This window comes from Ornithodoros turicata, chromosome 9 (assembly GCF_037126465.1).
Source record: "Ornithodoros turicata isolate Travis chromosome 9, ASM3712646v1, whole genome shotgun sequence".
NCBI lineage: Eukaryota > Metazoa > Arthropoda > Arachnida > Ixodida > Argasidae > Ornithodoros > Ornithodoros turicata.
In genome coordinates, this window is record NC_088209.1 from 8,500,133 (window position 1) to 8,513,055 (window position 12,923).

Genomic DNA, 12,923 nt, shown 5'->3' on the forward strand with positions numbered 1-12,923 from the left:
AACTCTAAAAACAGAAGTTCACCGCATAGCACGCTGTGCGCCAACCGTTGCCACGAATGATACGGCTATCGCCTCTGACTCAAAGACAGAAGGGAGCGTACGCCTTTTTGCGACAATTTAGATATATGTTAATTGCCACAAAAAGGCGTACGCCTCCCTGTCTCCTCGAATCAAAAGCGATAACCCTATCATTCGCGGCAATGGTTGTCGCACAGCATGCTATGCGGTGAAGTTCTGTTTTTAGAGTCTATAGGCAACAGAACAGGTTAAAAACGAGGTAAAACACCAGCCATATGTGTAACGTTTCGAAGCTTATTCAAGCTCATAGCTGCGCGCGATCATGATCGCGGCAGCCTTGTCAGTGCTTCGTGATCGCACTCATGATCGCGATCATCAGGCTTTGATAAGGCATTGCGATCGTGATTGCGCTGAGCTATGTTCAAGCTTCATCCTCAGACTGAAAATTCGTCACGTCGTCGTCAATGGCTTAAAAAATGCAGTGGCTTCGTCGGCGTAACAAGACACGCCTGATAGCATCAGCTTTTGCCTTCATAAATCTCTTGTTTCAGCCGCCACTTCTCTTACGGTTGATTCAACCTCCTCCTCCTCCTCCAAAACACCAACGAAAGAGGCTGCCGGTTTCGGAGAACGAATAGGAAAATGATGAGGTGACCTTGTTCGGCGTGAATAATAATAATAATAATGTTTTATTGGCGCCCACACTCTTAAAAATGAACTTCACCACATAGCACGCTCCTAGCCAACCATTATCTCGAATGATATCGTTATCTGCCCTGATTTGTTGAGAACGGGAGGCGTACGCTTTTTTTTGTGACACTTATGCTGTTCATAATTGTCACAAAAAGGCGTACGCCTTCCGTTTTCAACAAATCAGGGCAGATAACGACATCATTCGAGATCATGGTTGGCTAGGAGCGTGTTATGCGGTGAAGTTCATTTTTAAGAGTGCAAGAACGGTCGTGACGACCCTAATGTTGGCGCACACTAATACAATACAATGCACTACAAATACACTCTTAGAAATGAACTTCACCACATAGCACGCTCCTAGCTAACCATCATCCCGAATGACAACGTTCTCGCCCCTGATTTGTTGAAAACGGGAGGAGGAGCCTATTTTGTGCCATTATGCACGGCACAAAATAGGCTCCTCCTCCCGTTTTCAACAAATCTAGGGCGAGAACGTTGTCATTCGGGGTGATGATTGGCTAGGTGCGTGCTATGTGGCGAAGTTCGTTTTTAAGAGTGTAGACACTATATACAAATACAATAATACAATATGCACTAACAACAAGACACGGTCTATGCACTCACAAAAAAAAAAAACTGTACATGAAAAAAAAAGTACATGACTTGAATTGAAAACAAGAAAAGAGCACACGCACATTGTAATGTAAGAAACAAGTACAATCGCAAGTTAACAAAAGGGAAATTACGGAAGGGACAGTCATGTGCCCTGAACACTGCGCATATTACAACCTCTGCTTTCAGGGTGGAAAACAAAGGTCACCATTCCGATTCTCCCAGTTCTGCTATCTCCCAGTTCAAGCACTTTTGCTGTCCAAACACTTGCGTTTCCTGTTCTGTGTCGGGTGCCGAAAATGCGTGAGTGCTTCTCTCCCGGAGACCAGAACCATAGAAATCTTACGGAGAGAGGCCAGAAAGAAAGGGGGAGGAGGATCGGAGGAGGGCAAAGAACCTGTGCGGGGTGTATTCTGCAATACACGCCCAGATCACACTCGTATTACACCACTGCGAGGCTGATCCTCTCATATGTGGGTGTGAATTGGGTGCACATCTACATTGGTGCGTTAAGGGTGTACTAGGGGTGTAATAAGAGTGTGATGGTTAAAGGGTGTTTACCTTGTTCTAAAACGTTCAACAATGCACACTAAATCTTTTTACACCCTTTTTTGTGTAAATTCGATGCGACATATCGCACACCCTTTTGAGTGTAACAGCACTGCTGGCATTGCAGTTGGCAATATAATTGGCTTTAATAAATATATTACAACTTGTACTTTTTGTGTATGACTCTTCTTTGCATGTATACTATACGCGAATGTTATACGCCTGCGGACAACCCTCCGCACACGCACCGCCCGCCGCGCACGGAAAAAAAATCGCGAGTGAAGTCGGCCCAGGGGTCAATAAACGCAAAACGGCGATAAATCCTGAGACACGGAACAGAAAATGAGAGACAACACGGCACGTTCGAGAGAGACAACAACACTATAACGTGTCGTGTTGTCTCTTTTTATCGCCGTTTTACAATGATTAAATAGGGCTGGTAAAACCATAAAAACCATGTTATACAATGTACCAACTCGCCTGCACCCTTGCACTTCTACCGTATGAACGCGCCTACCATTCTCACGGCTTCTCCCTCCCTACACCCTAACCGTGTATTCACACGAGCGACATCCTCACGGAATATTCTAGCGGAAGAAAAAGCGAAAACACTGCCTGCAGAGACGAAGTTCCGTCCCGTTTTATGTTGAGCATTCACACGGTGCCGAATATCGCATTTAGCAGACGACACTTAGCAGGCAACACGACACCGTCAGCGCGTTTTCCTGTCGTCTGCTACGGAATATCTTATGACTGTGTAGCAGGATTATTCCCCACGGTTGCCAGCGCAAGTGAAGACACGACGTTGAGCGGTCGTGCTCACGTGACAGCAGAAAGCTATGACGCTTTTCGCATCTTCCGCTTCTGGAGGAATGTCGCTCGGGTGAATACACGGTAACAGTACTACTCCAGGGAGCAAATGTCGCGGCTAGGGGATTAAAGTGGGGAGTAACAGCAGCATAGAGGACAATGTACGCTTGATGCAGTTAATTCCCATTTTACTCCCTTTTTCCCCTTATGTAGGTGCAAGTACAAGTATGTATCAACTACAATTTTACGGATTTATTGTCTTCCATCACGAAACGAAATATACGTAACTTAAGTCCACAAGTAGTTCACGAAAAAGCAATGATGGCATGCAGCGGTTTAACCTGGGCCACGGAGTAAGAAGACTAGGAGATGAAACTTCACTCTCTCCTGCGACCAGAGAATGTACGAGGAGCGCGCGCTCGGCGGCCCGGCCCGCACTGCCATCTGTTACACGAGGACGCAGAATTTCCGAAGCATGCGGTCACGTGATACTGTCGCTTGTCAGGCGGCGTGACTAAAACACGTGAAAGCACGTGAATTAAACGCTAGGAAAGAAGAAGGAGATGAAACGCTTACGCGATCACCGTGCTCCTGTCGTCTGCTCAACAGAACCGAGAGGCAAAAGAATGAAATTGTTTTCCCGTTGGTTTCGCGAAACAAGAAGCGTTATGTAGTTGACAAGCATGATATTTATTGCCAAGACAAACATCGGTCACGTTCGTTAGTTTGTCATCATCCGTAGAGGCTGCTGTACGACTCGCGAAAAGCACTGTTTTCCCCCATAGCCTTCCATGTAAAAGCGCAAATGGAAGACAGTGCCGCCGTGCCATCTGTCGCGTGAAGTCAGCAACTGCCTTTTTTCTCTTCCCCAACGTGACAGTCTCTGGTCGCGCGCTGGCGCTTGCTTCTATGGGCAGTGTCATCTCCTAGTCTTCTTACTCCGTGACCTGGGCCCTCCTGATGAAAAGTTTCACTAACGTCAACTGTTTCGTCCATCACTACAGTGCCACTCTAAGAAAAGAAAATAGTAAAATGGGGAGTAATTGCAGTTTCTAGTCTCCGGGTTTCCGTCAGTACCGCTCAGCGCTGGATTCCATCATGGACTTAGTGTCCGCAGCACAGGAAGCAATGGTCCTGTGGGAAACGTAGGTGAAGTAATCCCAAAACGGTAGCGGAGAATGCTGTTTATTGCGTGGCCGTCAGAGCCAGACTCATTAGTCTCATGGCGGCCAAAACCGTCGAAGAATTTCAAAGCTCGCGCCTTGCGATGTGCTGCTGGTGGCGCATCAACTTCGTCTTCTGCTGCGTGTCGCTACAGGGCCCCCCTGCTGGAAACGACGAAGAGCGGTCTGCCCAGGTGACGCGCTTGGTGGAGCTGGTGGAAGCAGCGTCGACAGGCGATGGGCCGGGGAGCGACGAGGCGATAAGGTTAGGATTCTCCAAAAAAGCTGGTTTCAGCCTATCGACGCTGACCGTATCCTGCCTGCCGTTGATGGCTATACGGAAGGTCTTGTCCGATCTCTGAAGTACAGGATAAGGGCCGGAGTAGGGGGGGGGGGAAGAGATTTCTTGATGGCGTCGGAACGGAGGAAAACGTGGGTGGCGGTGGATAACTCCTCCGGAATGTAGGGCTGAGCTGAAGAGTTTGCACGCGTGGGAACTGGGCGGAGGCTATCGAAGGCATGCCGCAAGCGATCGAGCAGCACGGAAGGCTGGAGTTCTCGTTCTTGTGGGGTGAGGAACTCAGCGGGAAGGCGCAAGGGGCAGCCGTAGACGAGCTGGGCGGAGCTGCAGCTGAGGTCCTGTTTGTAGGCGGCACGGATGCCCAGAAGCACCAGTGGCAAAATGGCTGTCCAGTGAGAGCGGTGATCATGGGCCATCAAGGCGGCTTTCAGATGATGGTGGAGCCTTTCGACCAGGCCATTCGATGCAGGATGATATGATGTTGTTCTGATGCGAGATGTGCCAAGCAGGTTCGTGAAAGCCGTGAATAGCCTGCTTTCGAACTGCGGGCCCCTGTCAGTAGATATACGAGATGGCACTCCAAGACGGGAAATCCAGGTGGAAAGGAAAGTGGAGGCAATGGTCTCAGCTGTGGTGTCCCTGATAGGTGTTGCCTCAGGCCATCGGGTATACCGATCGACGATGGTTAGCAGGTACCGGAAACCGTCGGATGGAGGCAGGGGGCCGACAATGTCCATATGAAGAGAGTCGAAACGGGCGTCTGGCAGGGCAAACTTGCTGAGCGGGGTGATGGTATGCCGCTGTATTTTGCATCGCTGGCATGGAAGGCAGGCTCGGACCCATAAACGGATGTCTGCGTTCATTGAAGGCCAGACATAACGTTCCGCTATGAGCTTCTGAGACGCTCTGGCGCCAGGATGAGAGAGGTCGTGAAGGGCGGCAAAAACTGCGCGGCGGAGCTCTGATGGGACGAACGGTCTGGAACGGCCGGTAGAAGTGTCGCAGCAGAGGCTTAAACCCGTGCCTGGCAGGGGAAAATCTTCAAACTGGAGAGAGGTTGAATGGTTGGTGCGGAGCAGAGGAAGTTCTTTGTCTGCATTCTGCGCGACAGCTAGAGCTTCGGGAGAAATGGATGTTGACGGAGCAGACAGGGGAGCGATGCGGCTGCTTTTGAGTTTCTCGGGCGCTAGCCGTCGTGGTCGTGCGAATACGGGTGGTCCAGTAGTGCAGATATGATGGACCACATCATGAGCGACAGGCCTTGACCAATTCGGCGGCTGAGTGAGGGAAGGGAACTCCCTCAGGATGGAGGCATAAGGCGACGTCATGGCAGGAAAGGTAGAAGTGGAGGCCACGACGGGAGACGACGGGGCGCTCTTGACAAAGACTGAAAGGTTTGTTGTCGAGTCGAGAAGTCTCTTGTGTAGAAGGTTGACCGTGAGACCGAAGTGGTGCAAGAAATCTGCACCCAGGATCGCTTGACCGACGCCGGCAACTAAGAACAGCCAAGAGAAGCTTCGGCGCAGTCCGAGATTGAGGCGGAGGATCTGCTGTCGGAAGACTGGAATGGTGGTGCTGTTGACTGCGGTGAGATGAAACAGGGCCGGGCGGCGCCTATCAGATGGGGAAGCAGGCAGCACACTGACCTCGGCACCGGTATCGACCAAGAAACGCATCTTGGTCACACGGTCAGTAACGTAGAACAGGCGACTGATGGGAGACGCCGGGAGACTGCTGGTCGCCGTCAGTGCTCCCCTGCCGGGTTTCCCGACCAGCCGCAAGGCCGAGTGCACTTCTCCGCACGAGCTCCGAAACGATGGTGGTACCAACACCAAGGAACTGAGGAATCTTCGGAGCGCGGAGAAGACGAGCGGCGGCGGGTGCGAGAGGTCCGTCCTCGGAAGCGGCGGCGGTGCGGGGAATGTTGGCGGCGGGTTGTACGATCAGCAGAAAGAGCGTCGATGCACTCGCGGAGGTGGGAAATGTCGGCTGACAAGGAATCAAGGCGCGCGTGCACGGGGTCGTGGCGAGAACGGTCAGCATCGCAGCGGGGTGCCGAAGAGTCGAATGGGGGCTGCGAGAGTGACGCGACGCCTGGGCCGACCACCTCCATGATTTTGTCGGCTTGCTGAGCAAGATCGTGAATGGGGAGACTTGACGCTGCGGCCAGAATCATCTGGGCTTGCGGGGGAAGGCGTTGCAAAAACAGCTCCCGCAGCAAATGGGCGTCGAATGTCGGGGCACGATCGCCGAGCAAAGACTCCATGGACCGTAGCAGCTGGGACGGTCGGCGGTCACCGAGCTCCTCCGCATTGAGCAATTGCTGGAGCCGCTTACGCTCAGTGAGAGAGGTACGATCTAGGATGGCAGTCTTCAGGTTGGTGAACGGATTCTCGTGCGGCGGGGCTTGGAGCACGTCGGCAACCTCAATAGCAATTTCTGGCGGTAGCGCTGCAACAATGTGCCGGTACTTGGTGAGCTCTGGGGAAATGCCGGAGAGCTGAAATTGCGTCTCAGCTTGGATGAACCATATGCTGGGGTTCTTGTGCCAGAAGGGCGGCAAACGGACAGCGACGTAGTTCATCGTGGTAGGGTGCTGGCCAGATGCGGTGCTGGCCCCTGCGTCACCAAGCATGTTGAGGCTGACGGCGGCAGTTCGTTGTCCGGGTCACCAGTGTGGGAAACGTAGGTGAAGTAATCCCAAAACGGTAGCGGAGAATGCTGTTTATTGCGTGGCCGTCAGAGCCAGACTCATTAGTCTCATGGCGGCCAAAACCGTCGAAGAATTTCAAAGCTCGCGCCTTGCGATGTGCTGCTGGTGGCGCATCAACTTCGTCTTCTGCTGCGTGTCGCTACAGTCCGCAAAAGGATAATGGTGGCTGTATTCCTCGATGTGAAACGGGCGTATGATACCGTCAGTCGCATTTTCATCCTATATATGCTTCCTTGTGCTTCTTTTCCATTAATTAAGGGCCATGCGTTGGATCACGGATTTCCTTCGCGGTAGGTCCCTGTTTATCAGCACAACCGAGGGAGATACTACGCCTGTTCCATCAGACTACGGGGTGCCACAGGGAAGTGTGCTTAGCCCGCTTCTCTTCAACGTAGTTATGGCCGGTCTTAAGGACTTCATAGGGAGGGAAGTATATTTCTCTCTTTATGCTGACGACATCTGCATCTGGACTACCGGAAAATCTCGTCCCGCCATTCAGCGGCAACTGCAGTCAACCCTTAACTCCATACACCAATACCTGTTAACGGCAGGCTTAGATATCTCGTGGGAGAAGACAGACGTCATCGCCTTCACGCGAAGGAACATGCTTTCATATCGTCTTTCTGTGGCTGGACAGCAGCTCCAGTACTCCACCTCATGTAAGTTCTTGGGTGTAACGCTGGACTCTCAACTCTCGTGGAGAAGACATATAGCGGGCCTAGAGGCGAAACTCTCCAAAGGGATCGCCCTAATGCGACACATTGCTGGCCTTATGTGGGGCTGCGGTGCGCGATCTCTTTTAGCCATTCATCGAGCCTTGGTGCGTGGTCCGCTTCTATACAGCCTTCCAGTATTACACGGGATTTCGCCATCCTCCGAGTCTAAGCTTCAGTGTCTTTTGGCACGTAGCCTGCGTGTGTGTCTGGGCGTGCCAAGAACAACGGATACTTGTTTAGTCATGGCAGAAGCGAGAGACTCCGCTTGCTATCCAGCGCTTTAATGAGACGAGCCGTCACTATCTCCGTTTGTTGGCTCATCACCGGCGGCACCCTTTACTGCTGAAGCTTTCCCGTCGCAGGAATAACAAGTTCAGGTCCTGCATTGAACAGCTAAAGCCTGACCTGCCACGTTTTCAAGTTGAACCCCAGGCGCGTTCAACTCCACTTTGGACCCTCCCTCTGGTATCTGCTTCACTATGCGTTCCCGGGCTGCAGAGAAAGGATGCTGTCGCTGCAGGTGTGTCCAAGGCGCTCACACTGGATATGATGAGCGAGCTGTATGCAGGCTTTACTCCTGTTTTTACGGATGGATCGTCCACAAAAGCCAGCTCTGCATGCGCCTATATTATTCCGTCCGAAGACATAACCGGTATCTTCCGTCACTCGCATCTGACGTCGTCAACATGTGCTGAGCTACATGCTTTGCTCTTTGCCATGCGCAAGATCATGCAGTGTTCAGCTCGGCCATGGGTCTTCTACACAGACTCGAAAGCTGCTATCCAATGTCTGCCAACACTGGGCATTCGAGGTCCTCTCATGTCCATTGTTGCTGACGTGCTTGAAACTTACAAGGAGCTGCTGGACCTGGACCACTGCATAGTATTACAGTGGGTACCTGGTCATGTCGGCGTACGCGGCAATGAAGAGGCCGACCGGGCTGACCTGCGGGGTCATCATATAGCTTCAGCCCACTCTATCATCGCCTGCCCATGACTGTCGACCGCTTCGCTAAGGGGAGGGCCATGTAGCAGTGCAGCACCTTCATCCACATCGCTACTGGTGCGAGGCACCATCTCACGAGCACGATCATTAAAGCATCAGTTGGGCTCTCGCCACTAACCAAACAAATTGTCGTTCTTTAGAGCTCCATCATCAAGCAGCTGGGCCTCTGCTCTCCACATGGTCCCAAAGAATACCGGTGACTGGCGGCAATGCGGGGACTATAGAGCGCTTAATTCGGTTACCATCCCCGATCAGTATCTCATCCCTCATGTTCATGACTTCACGGCATTCATTCACGGCGCGACGATTTTCTCGAAGCTTGATTTGGTGCGCGCTTACCATCAGATACCCGTTGCGGAAGCCGACATCCCAAAAACAGCCATTACAACACCGTTTGGCTTGTTTGAGTTCCCACGGATGCCCTTCGGGCTACGGAATGCCGCCCAATCATTCCAGCGCTTCATAGATTCCGTCACCAGAGGTTTGCCATTTGTTTTCGCGTACATCGATGACATCCTAGTGGCCAGTCAATCCGAAGAGGAGCACATCATCCATCTGCATAAGCTTTTCTCTCGTCTCTCCGAGTACGGAATTATTATTAACGCCAGCAAGAGCGAATTTGGCGTCTCCTCTTTGGACTTTCTGTGTCATAGGATTTCTGCGGATGGCTTCGCACCACTCCCATCGAAAGTCAAGGCAATCGCCGAGTTTCCCCGGCCAACATCTCTAAGCCAGCTCCGCAAATTCCTGGGATTAGCGAATTTTTATCGCCGCTTCATCCCGCATTGCGCTCAGATCCTTCGCCCATTGGAGCAGTTCCTCACCGCCAAGTCTCAAGCGTCCCAACCATTGGCCTCGACTGCCGACGCCACCGCTGCATTCGACAGAATCAAGGAGGCTTTGGCAAACGCCACCCTCCTTGTCCATCCTCGCCCAGATGCCCCAACTTGCACGATGGTAGACGCTTCGGCTACTGCCGTGGGCGCCGTGCTCCAGCAGAAGATGTCTGACGACTCGGATGATTGGACTCCCATCGGTTTCTTTTCACGCAAATTGCGCCCTGCGGAAACACGCTACAGTACGTTTGGACGCGAATTGCTCGCCATATACCTCAGCGTTAAAGACTTCCGGTACCTTGTCGAAGGCCGTGTCTTCGCCATCTTCACGGATCATAAACCCTTCATCTATGCCTTCCGTTCGTCCGGTGCCAACTACACCACACGAGAGCAACGCCACCTTGCCTTTGTGTCGGAGTTCTCGACGGATATACGCCATCTCTCCGGCCTACAAAACTCCGTTGGCGACGCTCTCAGTCGCGTAGACATCGCCGCCGCTACCAGCTCTACCTTGTCACTCGACGTCATCGCCGATCTGCAACTTCACGATCCCGAGTGGGCCTCTTACCGCTCCTCGCCAACACGTCTCGACCTCAGGAACGTCGCGCTGCCTGAAGCTTCGTCAACCGTCTGGTGTGACGTGTCTACCGGCACACCCCGCCCTTGTCTCCCGCAAACGATCCACCGTGCTATTTTCGACCAACTCCACGGCGCGGCCCATCCCGGAGTCCGGGCTACACATAAGCTGGTATCGGCTCGCTACGTCCGGCCCAACATGCAACGCGACGTCAAGCGCTGGGTTCAATCCTGTCTGCCGTGCCAGCGCTCCAAGATATCCCGGCACACGTCATTTCCATTGCAAAGTTCCCGGCACCGGACTCTCGCTTCGCTCATATTCACATAGATATCGTCGGGCCACTTCCACCCTCGCAAGACTTTCGCTATCTGCTCACCATCATAGACAGATTCACCCGCTGCCCTGAAGTCGCCCCGCTTGCTGACATCACAGCCTCATCTGTAGCTCCAGGCTTCGTCCAGACGTGGGTCGCCCGATTTGGCGTCCCGGCTACCATAACGACCGACCGCGGTAGGCAGTTCGAGTCCGGCCTCTTCGCTCGCCTTACTACCATACTCGGCTCTCACCGCGCTCGAACCACCGCTTACCATCCTGCGGCGAACGGCATGGTAAAGCGATTTCATCGTCGTCTCAAGACCGCCCTCAAGGCCAATGGCAGTTCGTGCTGGACCGAAATGCTGCCTCTCGTGCTCCTGTCGCTTCGTGCGACCGTTAAAGAAGATTTGGGCTGCACGCCGGCGGAAATGGTTTACGGCGCCACGCTCCGTATTCCTGGTGACTTTTTCCCCACTCCAGCCAGTCCTCCCCTCGCTGACCTGACCTCCTACGTCGACCGCTTGCGCAACACCATGGCCCAACTTCGCCCTCAACCAGGTCCCCCAAGGTCGCCATTTTCCCATGTATTTGTTCGTATCCCGATGCGTGCAATGCCGGAGGCCGCCCTTAGATACCCCATTGTTACCAGACGTTGGCTTGCGTTTGATTGTAGCGCGCTAATGATCCAGTTGAAGCAAATTCCAAGCCAGGCCAAGTCACCGAAGGAGAAATGGACGACTGCGCCTGCGGCGCCTGGTACGACAGGTACGCTATGTGATGCACGCAGCCGTGCACTAGATCCTTCCGATCGCTCAACACGTTTAAAAACGCGACCAAAAAGTGAAACACGACACAGAAAGTTGTTATACGCGTTCTATTTGGACATATAAAGACTAGATTCATTCGCAGAAACAACAAAAACATTTTGCCGCTAAACTTAGCGCACTGAAGTGATCCGGAACGGCAACAGTGGGGTATCTAGTGGCGGCCTTCTTCGTTGCACGCTTTTCCGAAGTGAGTTTGGGGGACCTGCCCTCAACCTTCACGACCTTGCAGGCGACCCTCCTTCCAGCACCCCTTGAGCCCGCCACCCATGTATTTGTCCGGCATGATGGCTCCCGCAAGCCTCTGCAACGTCCCTATGATGGACCAATCCGTGTCATCAAGCGCTCTCAGAAACACTTCACGCTTCAGCTCGGAAACCGTCAGGACACATTGTCCATCGACCGTTTGAAGCCGGCATTCTTGGATGAGCCCGGAGATCTCCCTTCCTCTTTCGCGTCGGTTTCTGCCCCCACCTCGGGAGTTGTTCCCCCCGTGCTCCTTCCCTGCTCACCGTCTCCCAGACCCGCCACCTCAGCAACCACCCGCTCACCTCGCCACGTCCGCTGGGCCCTCCCCCTTGCCACCGCCTGCCCATGACTGTCGACCGCTTCGCTAAGGGGAGGGCCGTGTAGCAGTGCAGCACCTTCATCCACATCGCTACTGGTGCGAGGCACCATCTCAAGAGCACGATCATTAAAGCATCAGTTGGGCTCTCGCCACTAACCGAACAGGTTGTCGTTCTTTAGAGCTCCCAACAGATCCTTCTCTTTCACTGTCGCTTCCTCACCGCCTTCCACGACACTACGCATTCCTTCTTCACCGCATGTGGCTGAATGTTGCATTTACACAAGTTATGAGGCAGCGTCTTGGCCGTGCGTCCTCGGACCTTTGTGCATCATGCAATGTGCGTGCAGACCTGCACCACCTACTTATGGACTGCCCGGACTACCAGCGGGAGCGTGAGATCTTGCAGCACGAACTGCATGCGATCGATCATCGCCCATTTACCATAAGCAAGGTGCTGGGCCCATGGTCCAGTCCCGCTCATACACGCCAAGGTCTGCGTCACCTTTGGGATTTCCTGTCATCAACAGGCCTCTCCACCCTGCTTTGATTACCGGACCCCTTATCATCTCCACCATCATCTCTCATCACGTACAAGTGGCACTGGGGCAGCGCCCAGCCTGCTGGCCGGCATCAGCCCCATCTCATCATCGTATCTCTATGTGTGTGTGTCTGTGTGTAGTCTCCTAGCTGAACTGTAATTACTCCCCATTTTGGTCCCCTAACTGCGACATTTACTCCCCTGGACTGCAAATTGTCACTGAGCTTTACAAATGGTCTTCCGAATGCAACAGCCTATGTAAATATGTGCTCTTGGTCAATTCCATGGCATAAGGCTGTATTGCTCAGCCAACTTAGCAATTTTCCACCCACACAGAGTAAGACACAGTTAGCGCTTCTTTCTTCTCAAATTGTGTCCTATGTATGAAGTAAAGGTTTTATATTACTCGACATATCTCTGTTGTTTGTTTGATACCAAGTATTTTCATTCATGCACACGAATTTTGTTCCTGGGACTCATAGAACAGAGCGTGAAATGCAGTCTCCACTCCCGAAAGAGGCTATTTTTTGTGGCAATGCATTTACTCCCCAAAAGGAGTAAAATTACTCTTTTTTTTTTCTTAGGGTGTGGTGGAGCGGGAAGAAAATGGAGCTGGGAGGTGCAAGGGCAGTGTTGCAAAACCGGTGCAAGATTGCGCACACTGTATATAACGTCGTACGTCTGA

At 52.7% G+C, this 12,923-nt stretch overlaps 1 protein-coding gene across 1 annotated transcript in view; it reads right to left on the reverse strand.

Annotated features, from left to right (window-relative positions):
• LOC135369269 (glutamate receptor ionotropic, kainate 5-like) overlaps positions 1-12,923 on the reverse strand; it is a 47,016-nt gene that overhangs the window by 13,203 nt on the left and 20,890 nt on the right. The window lies entirely within an intron of this gene.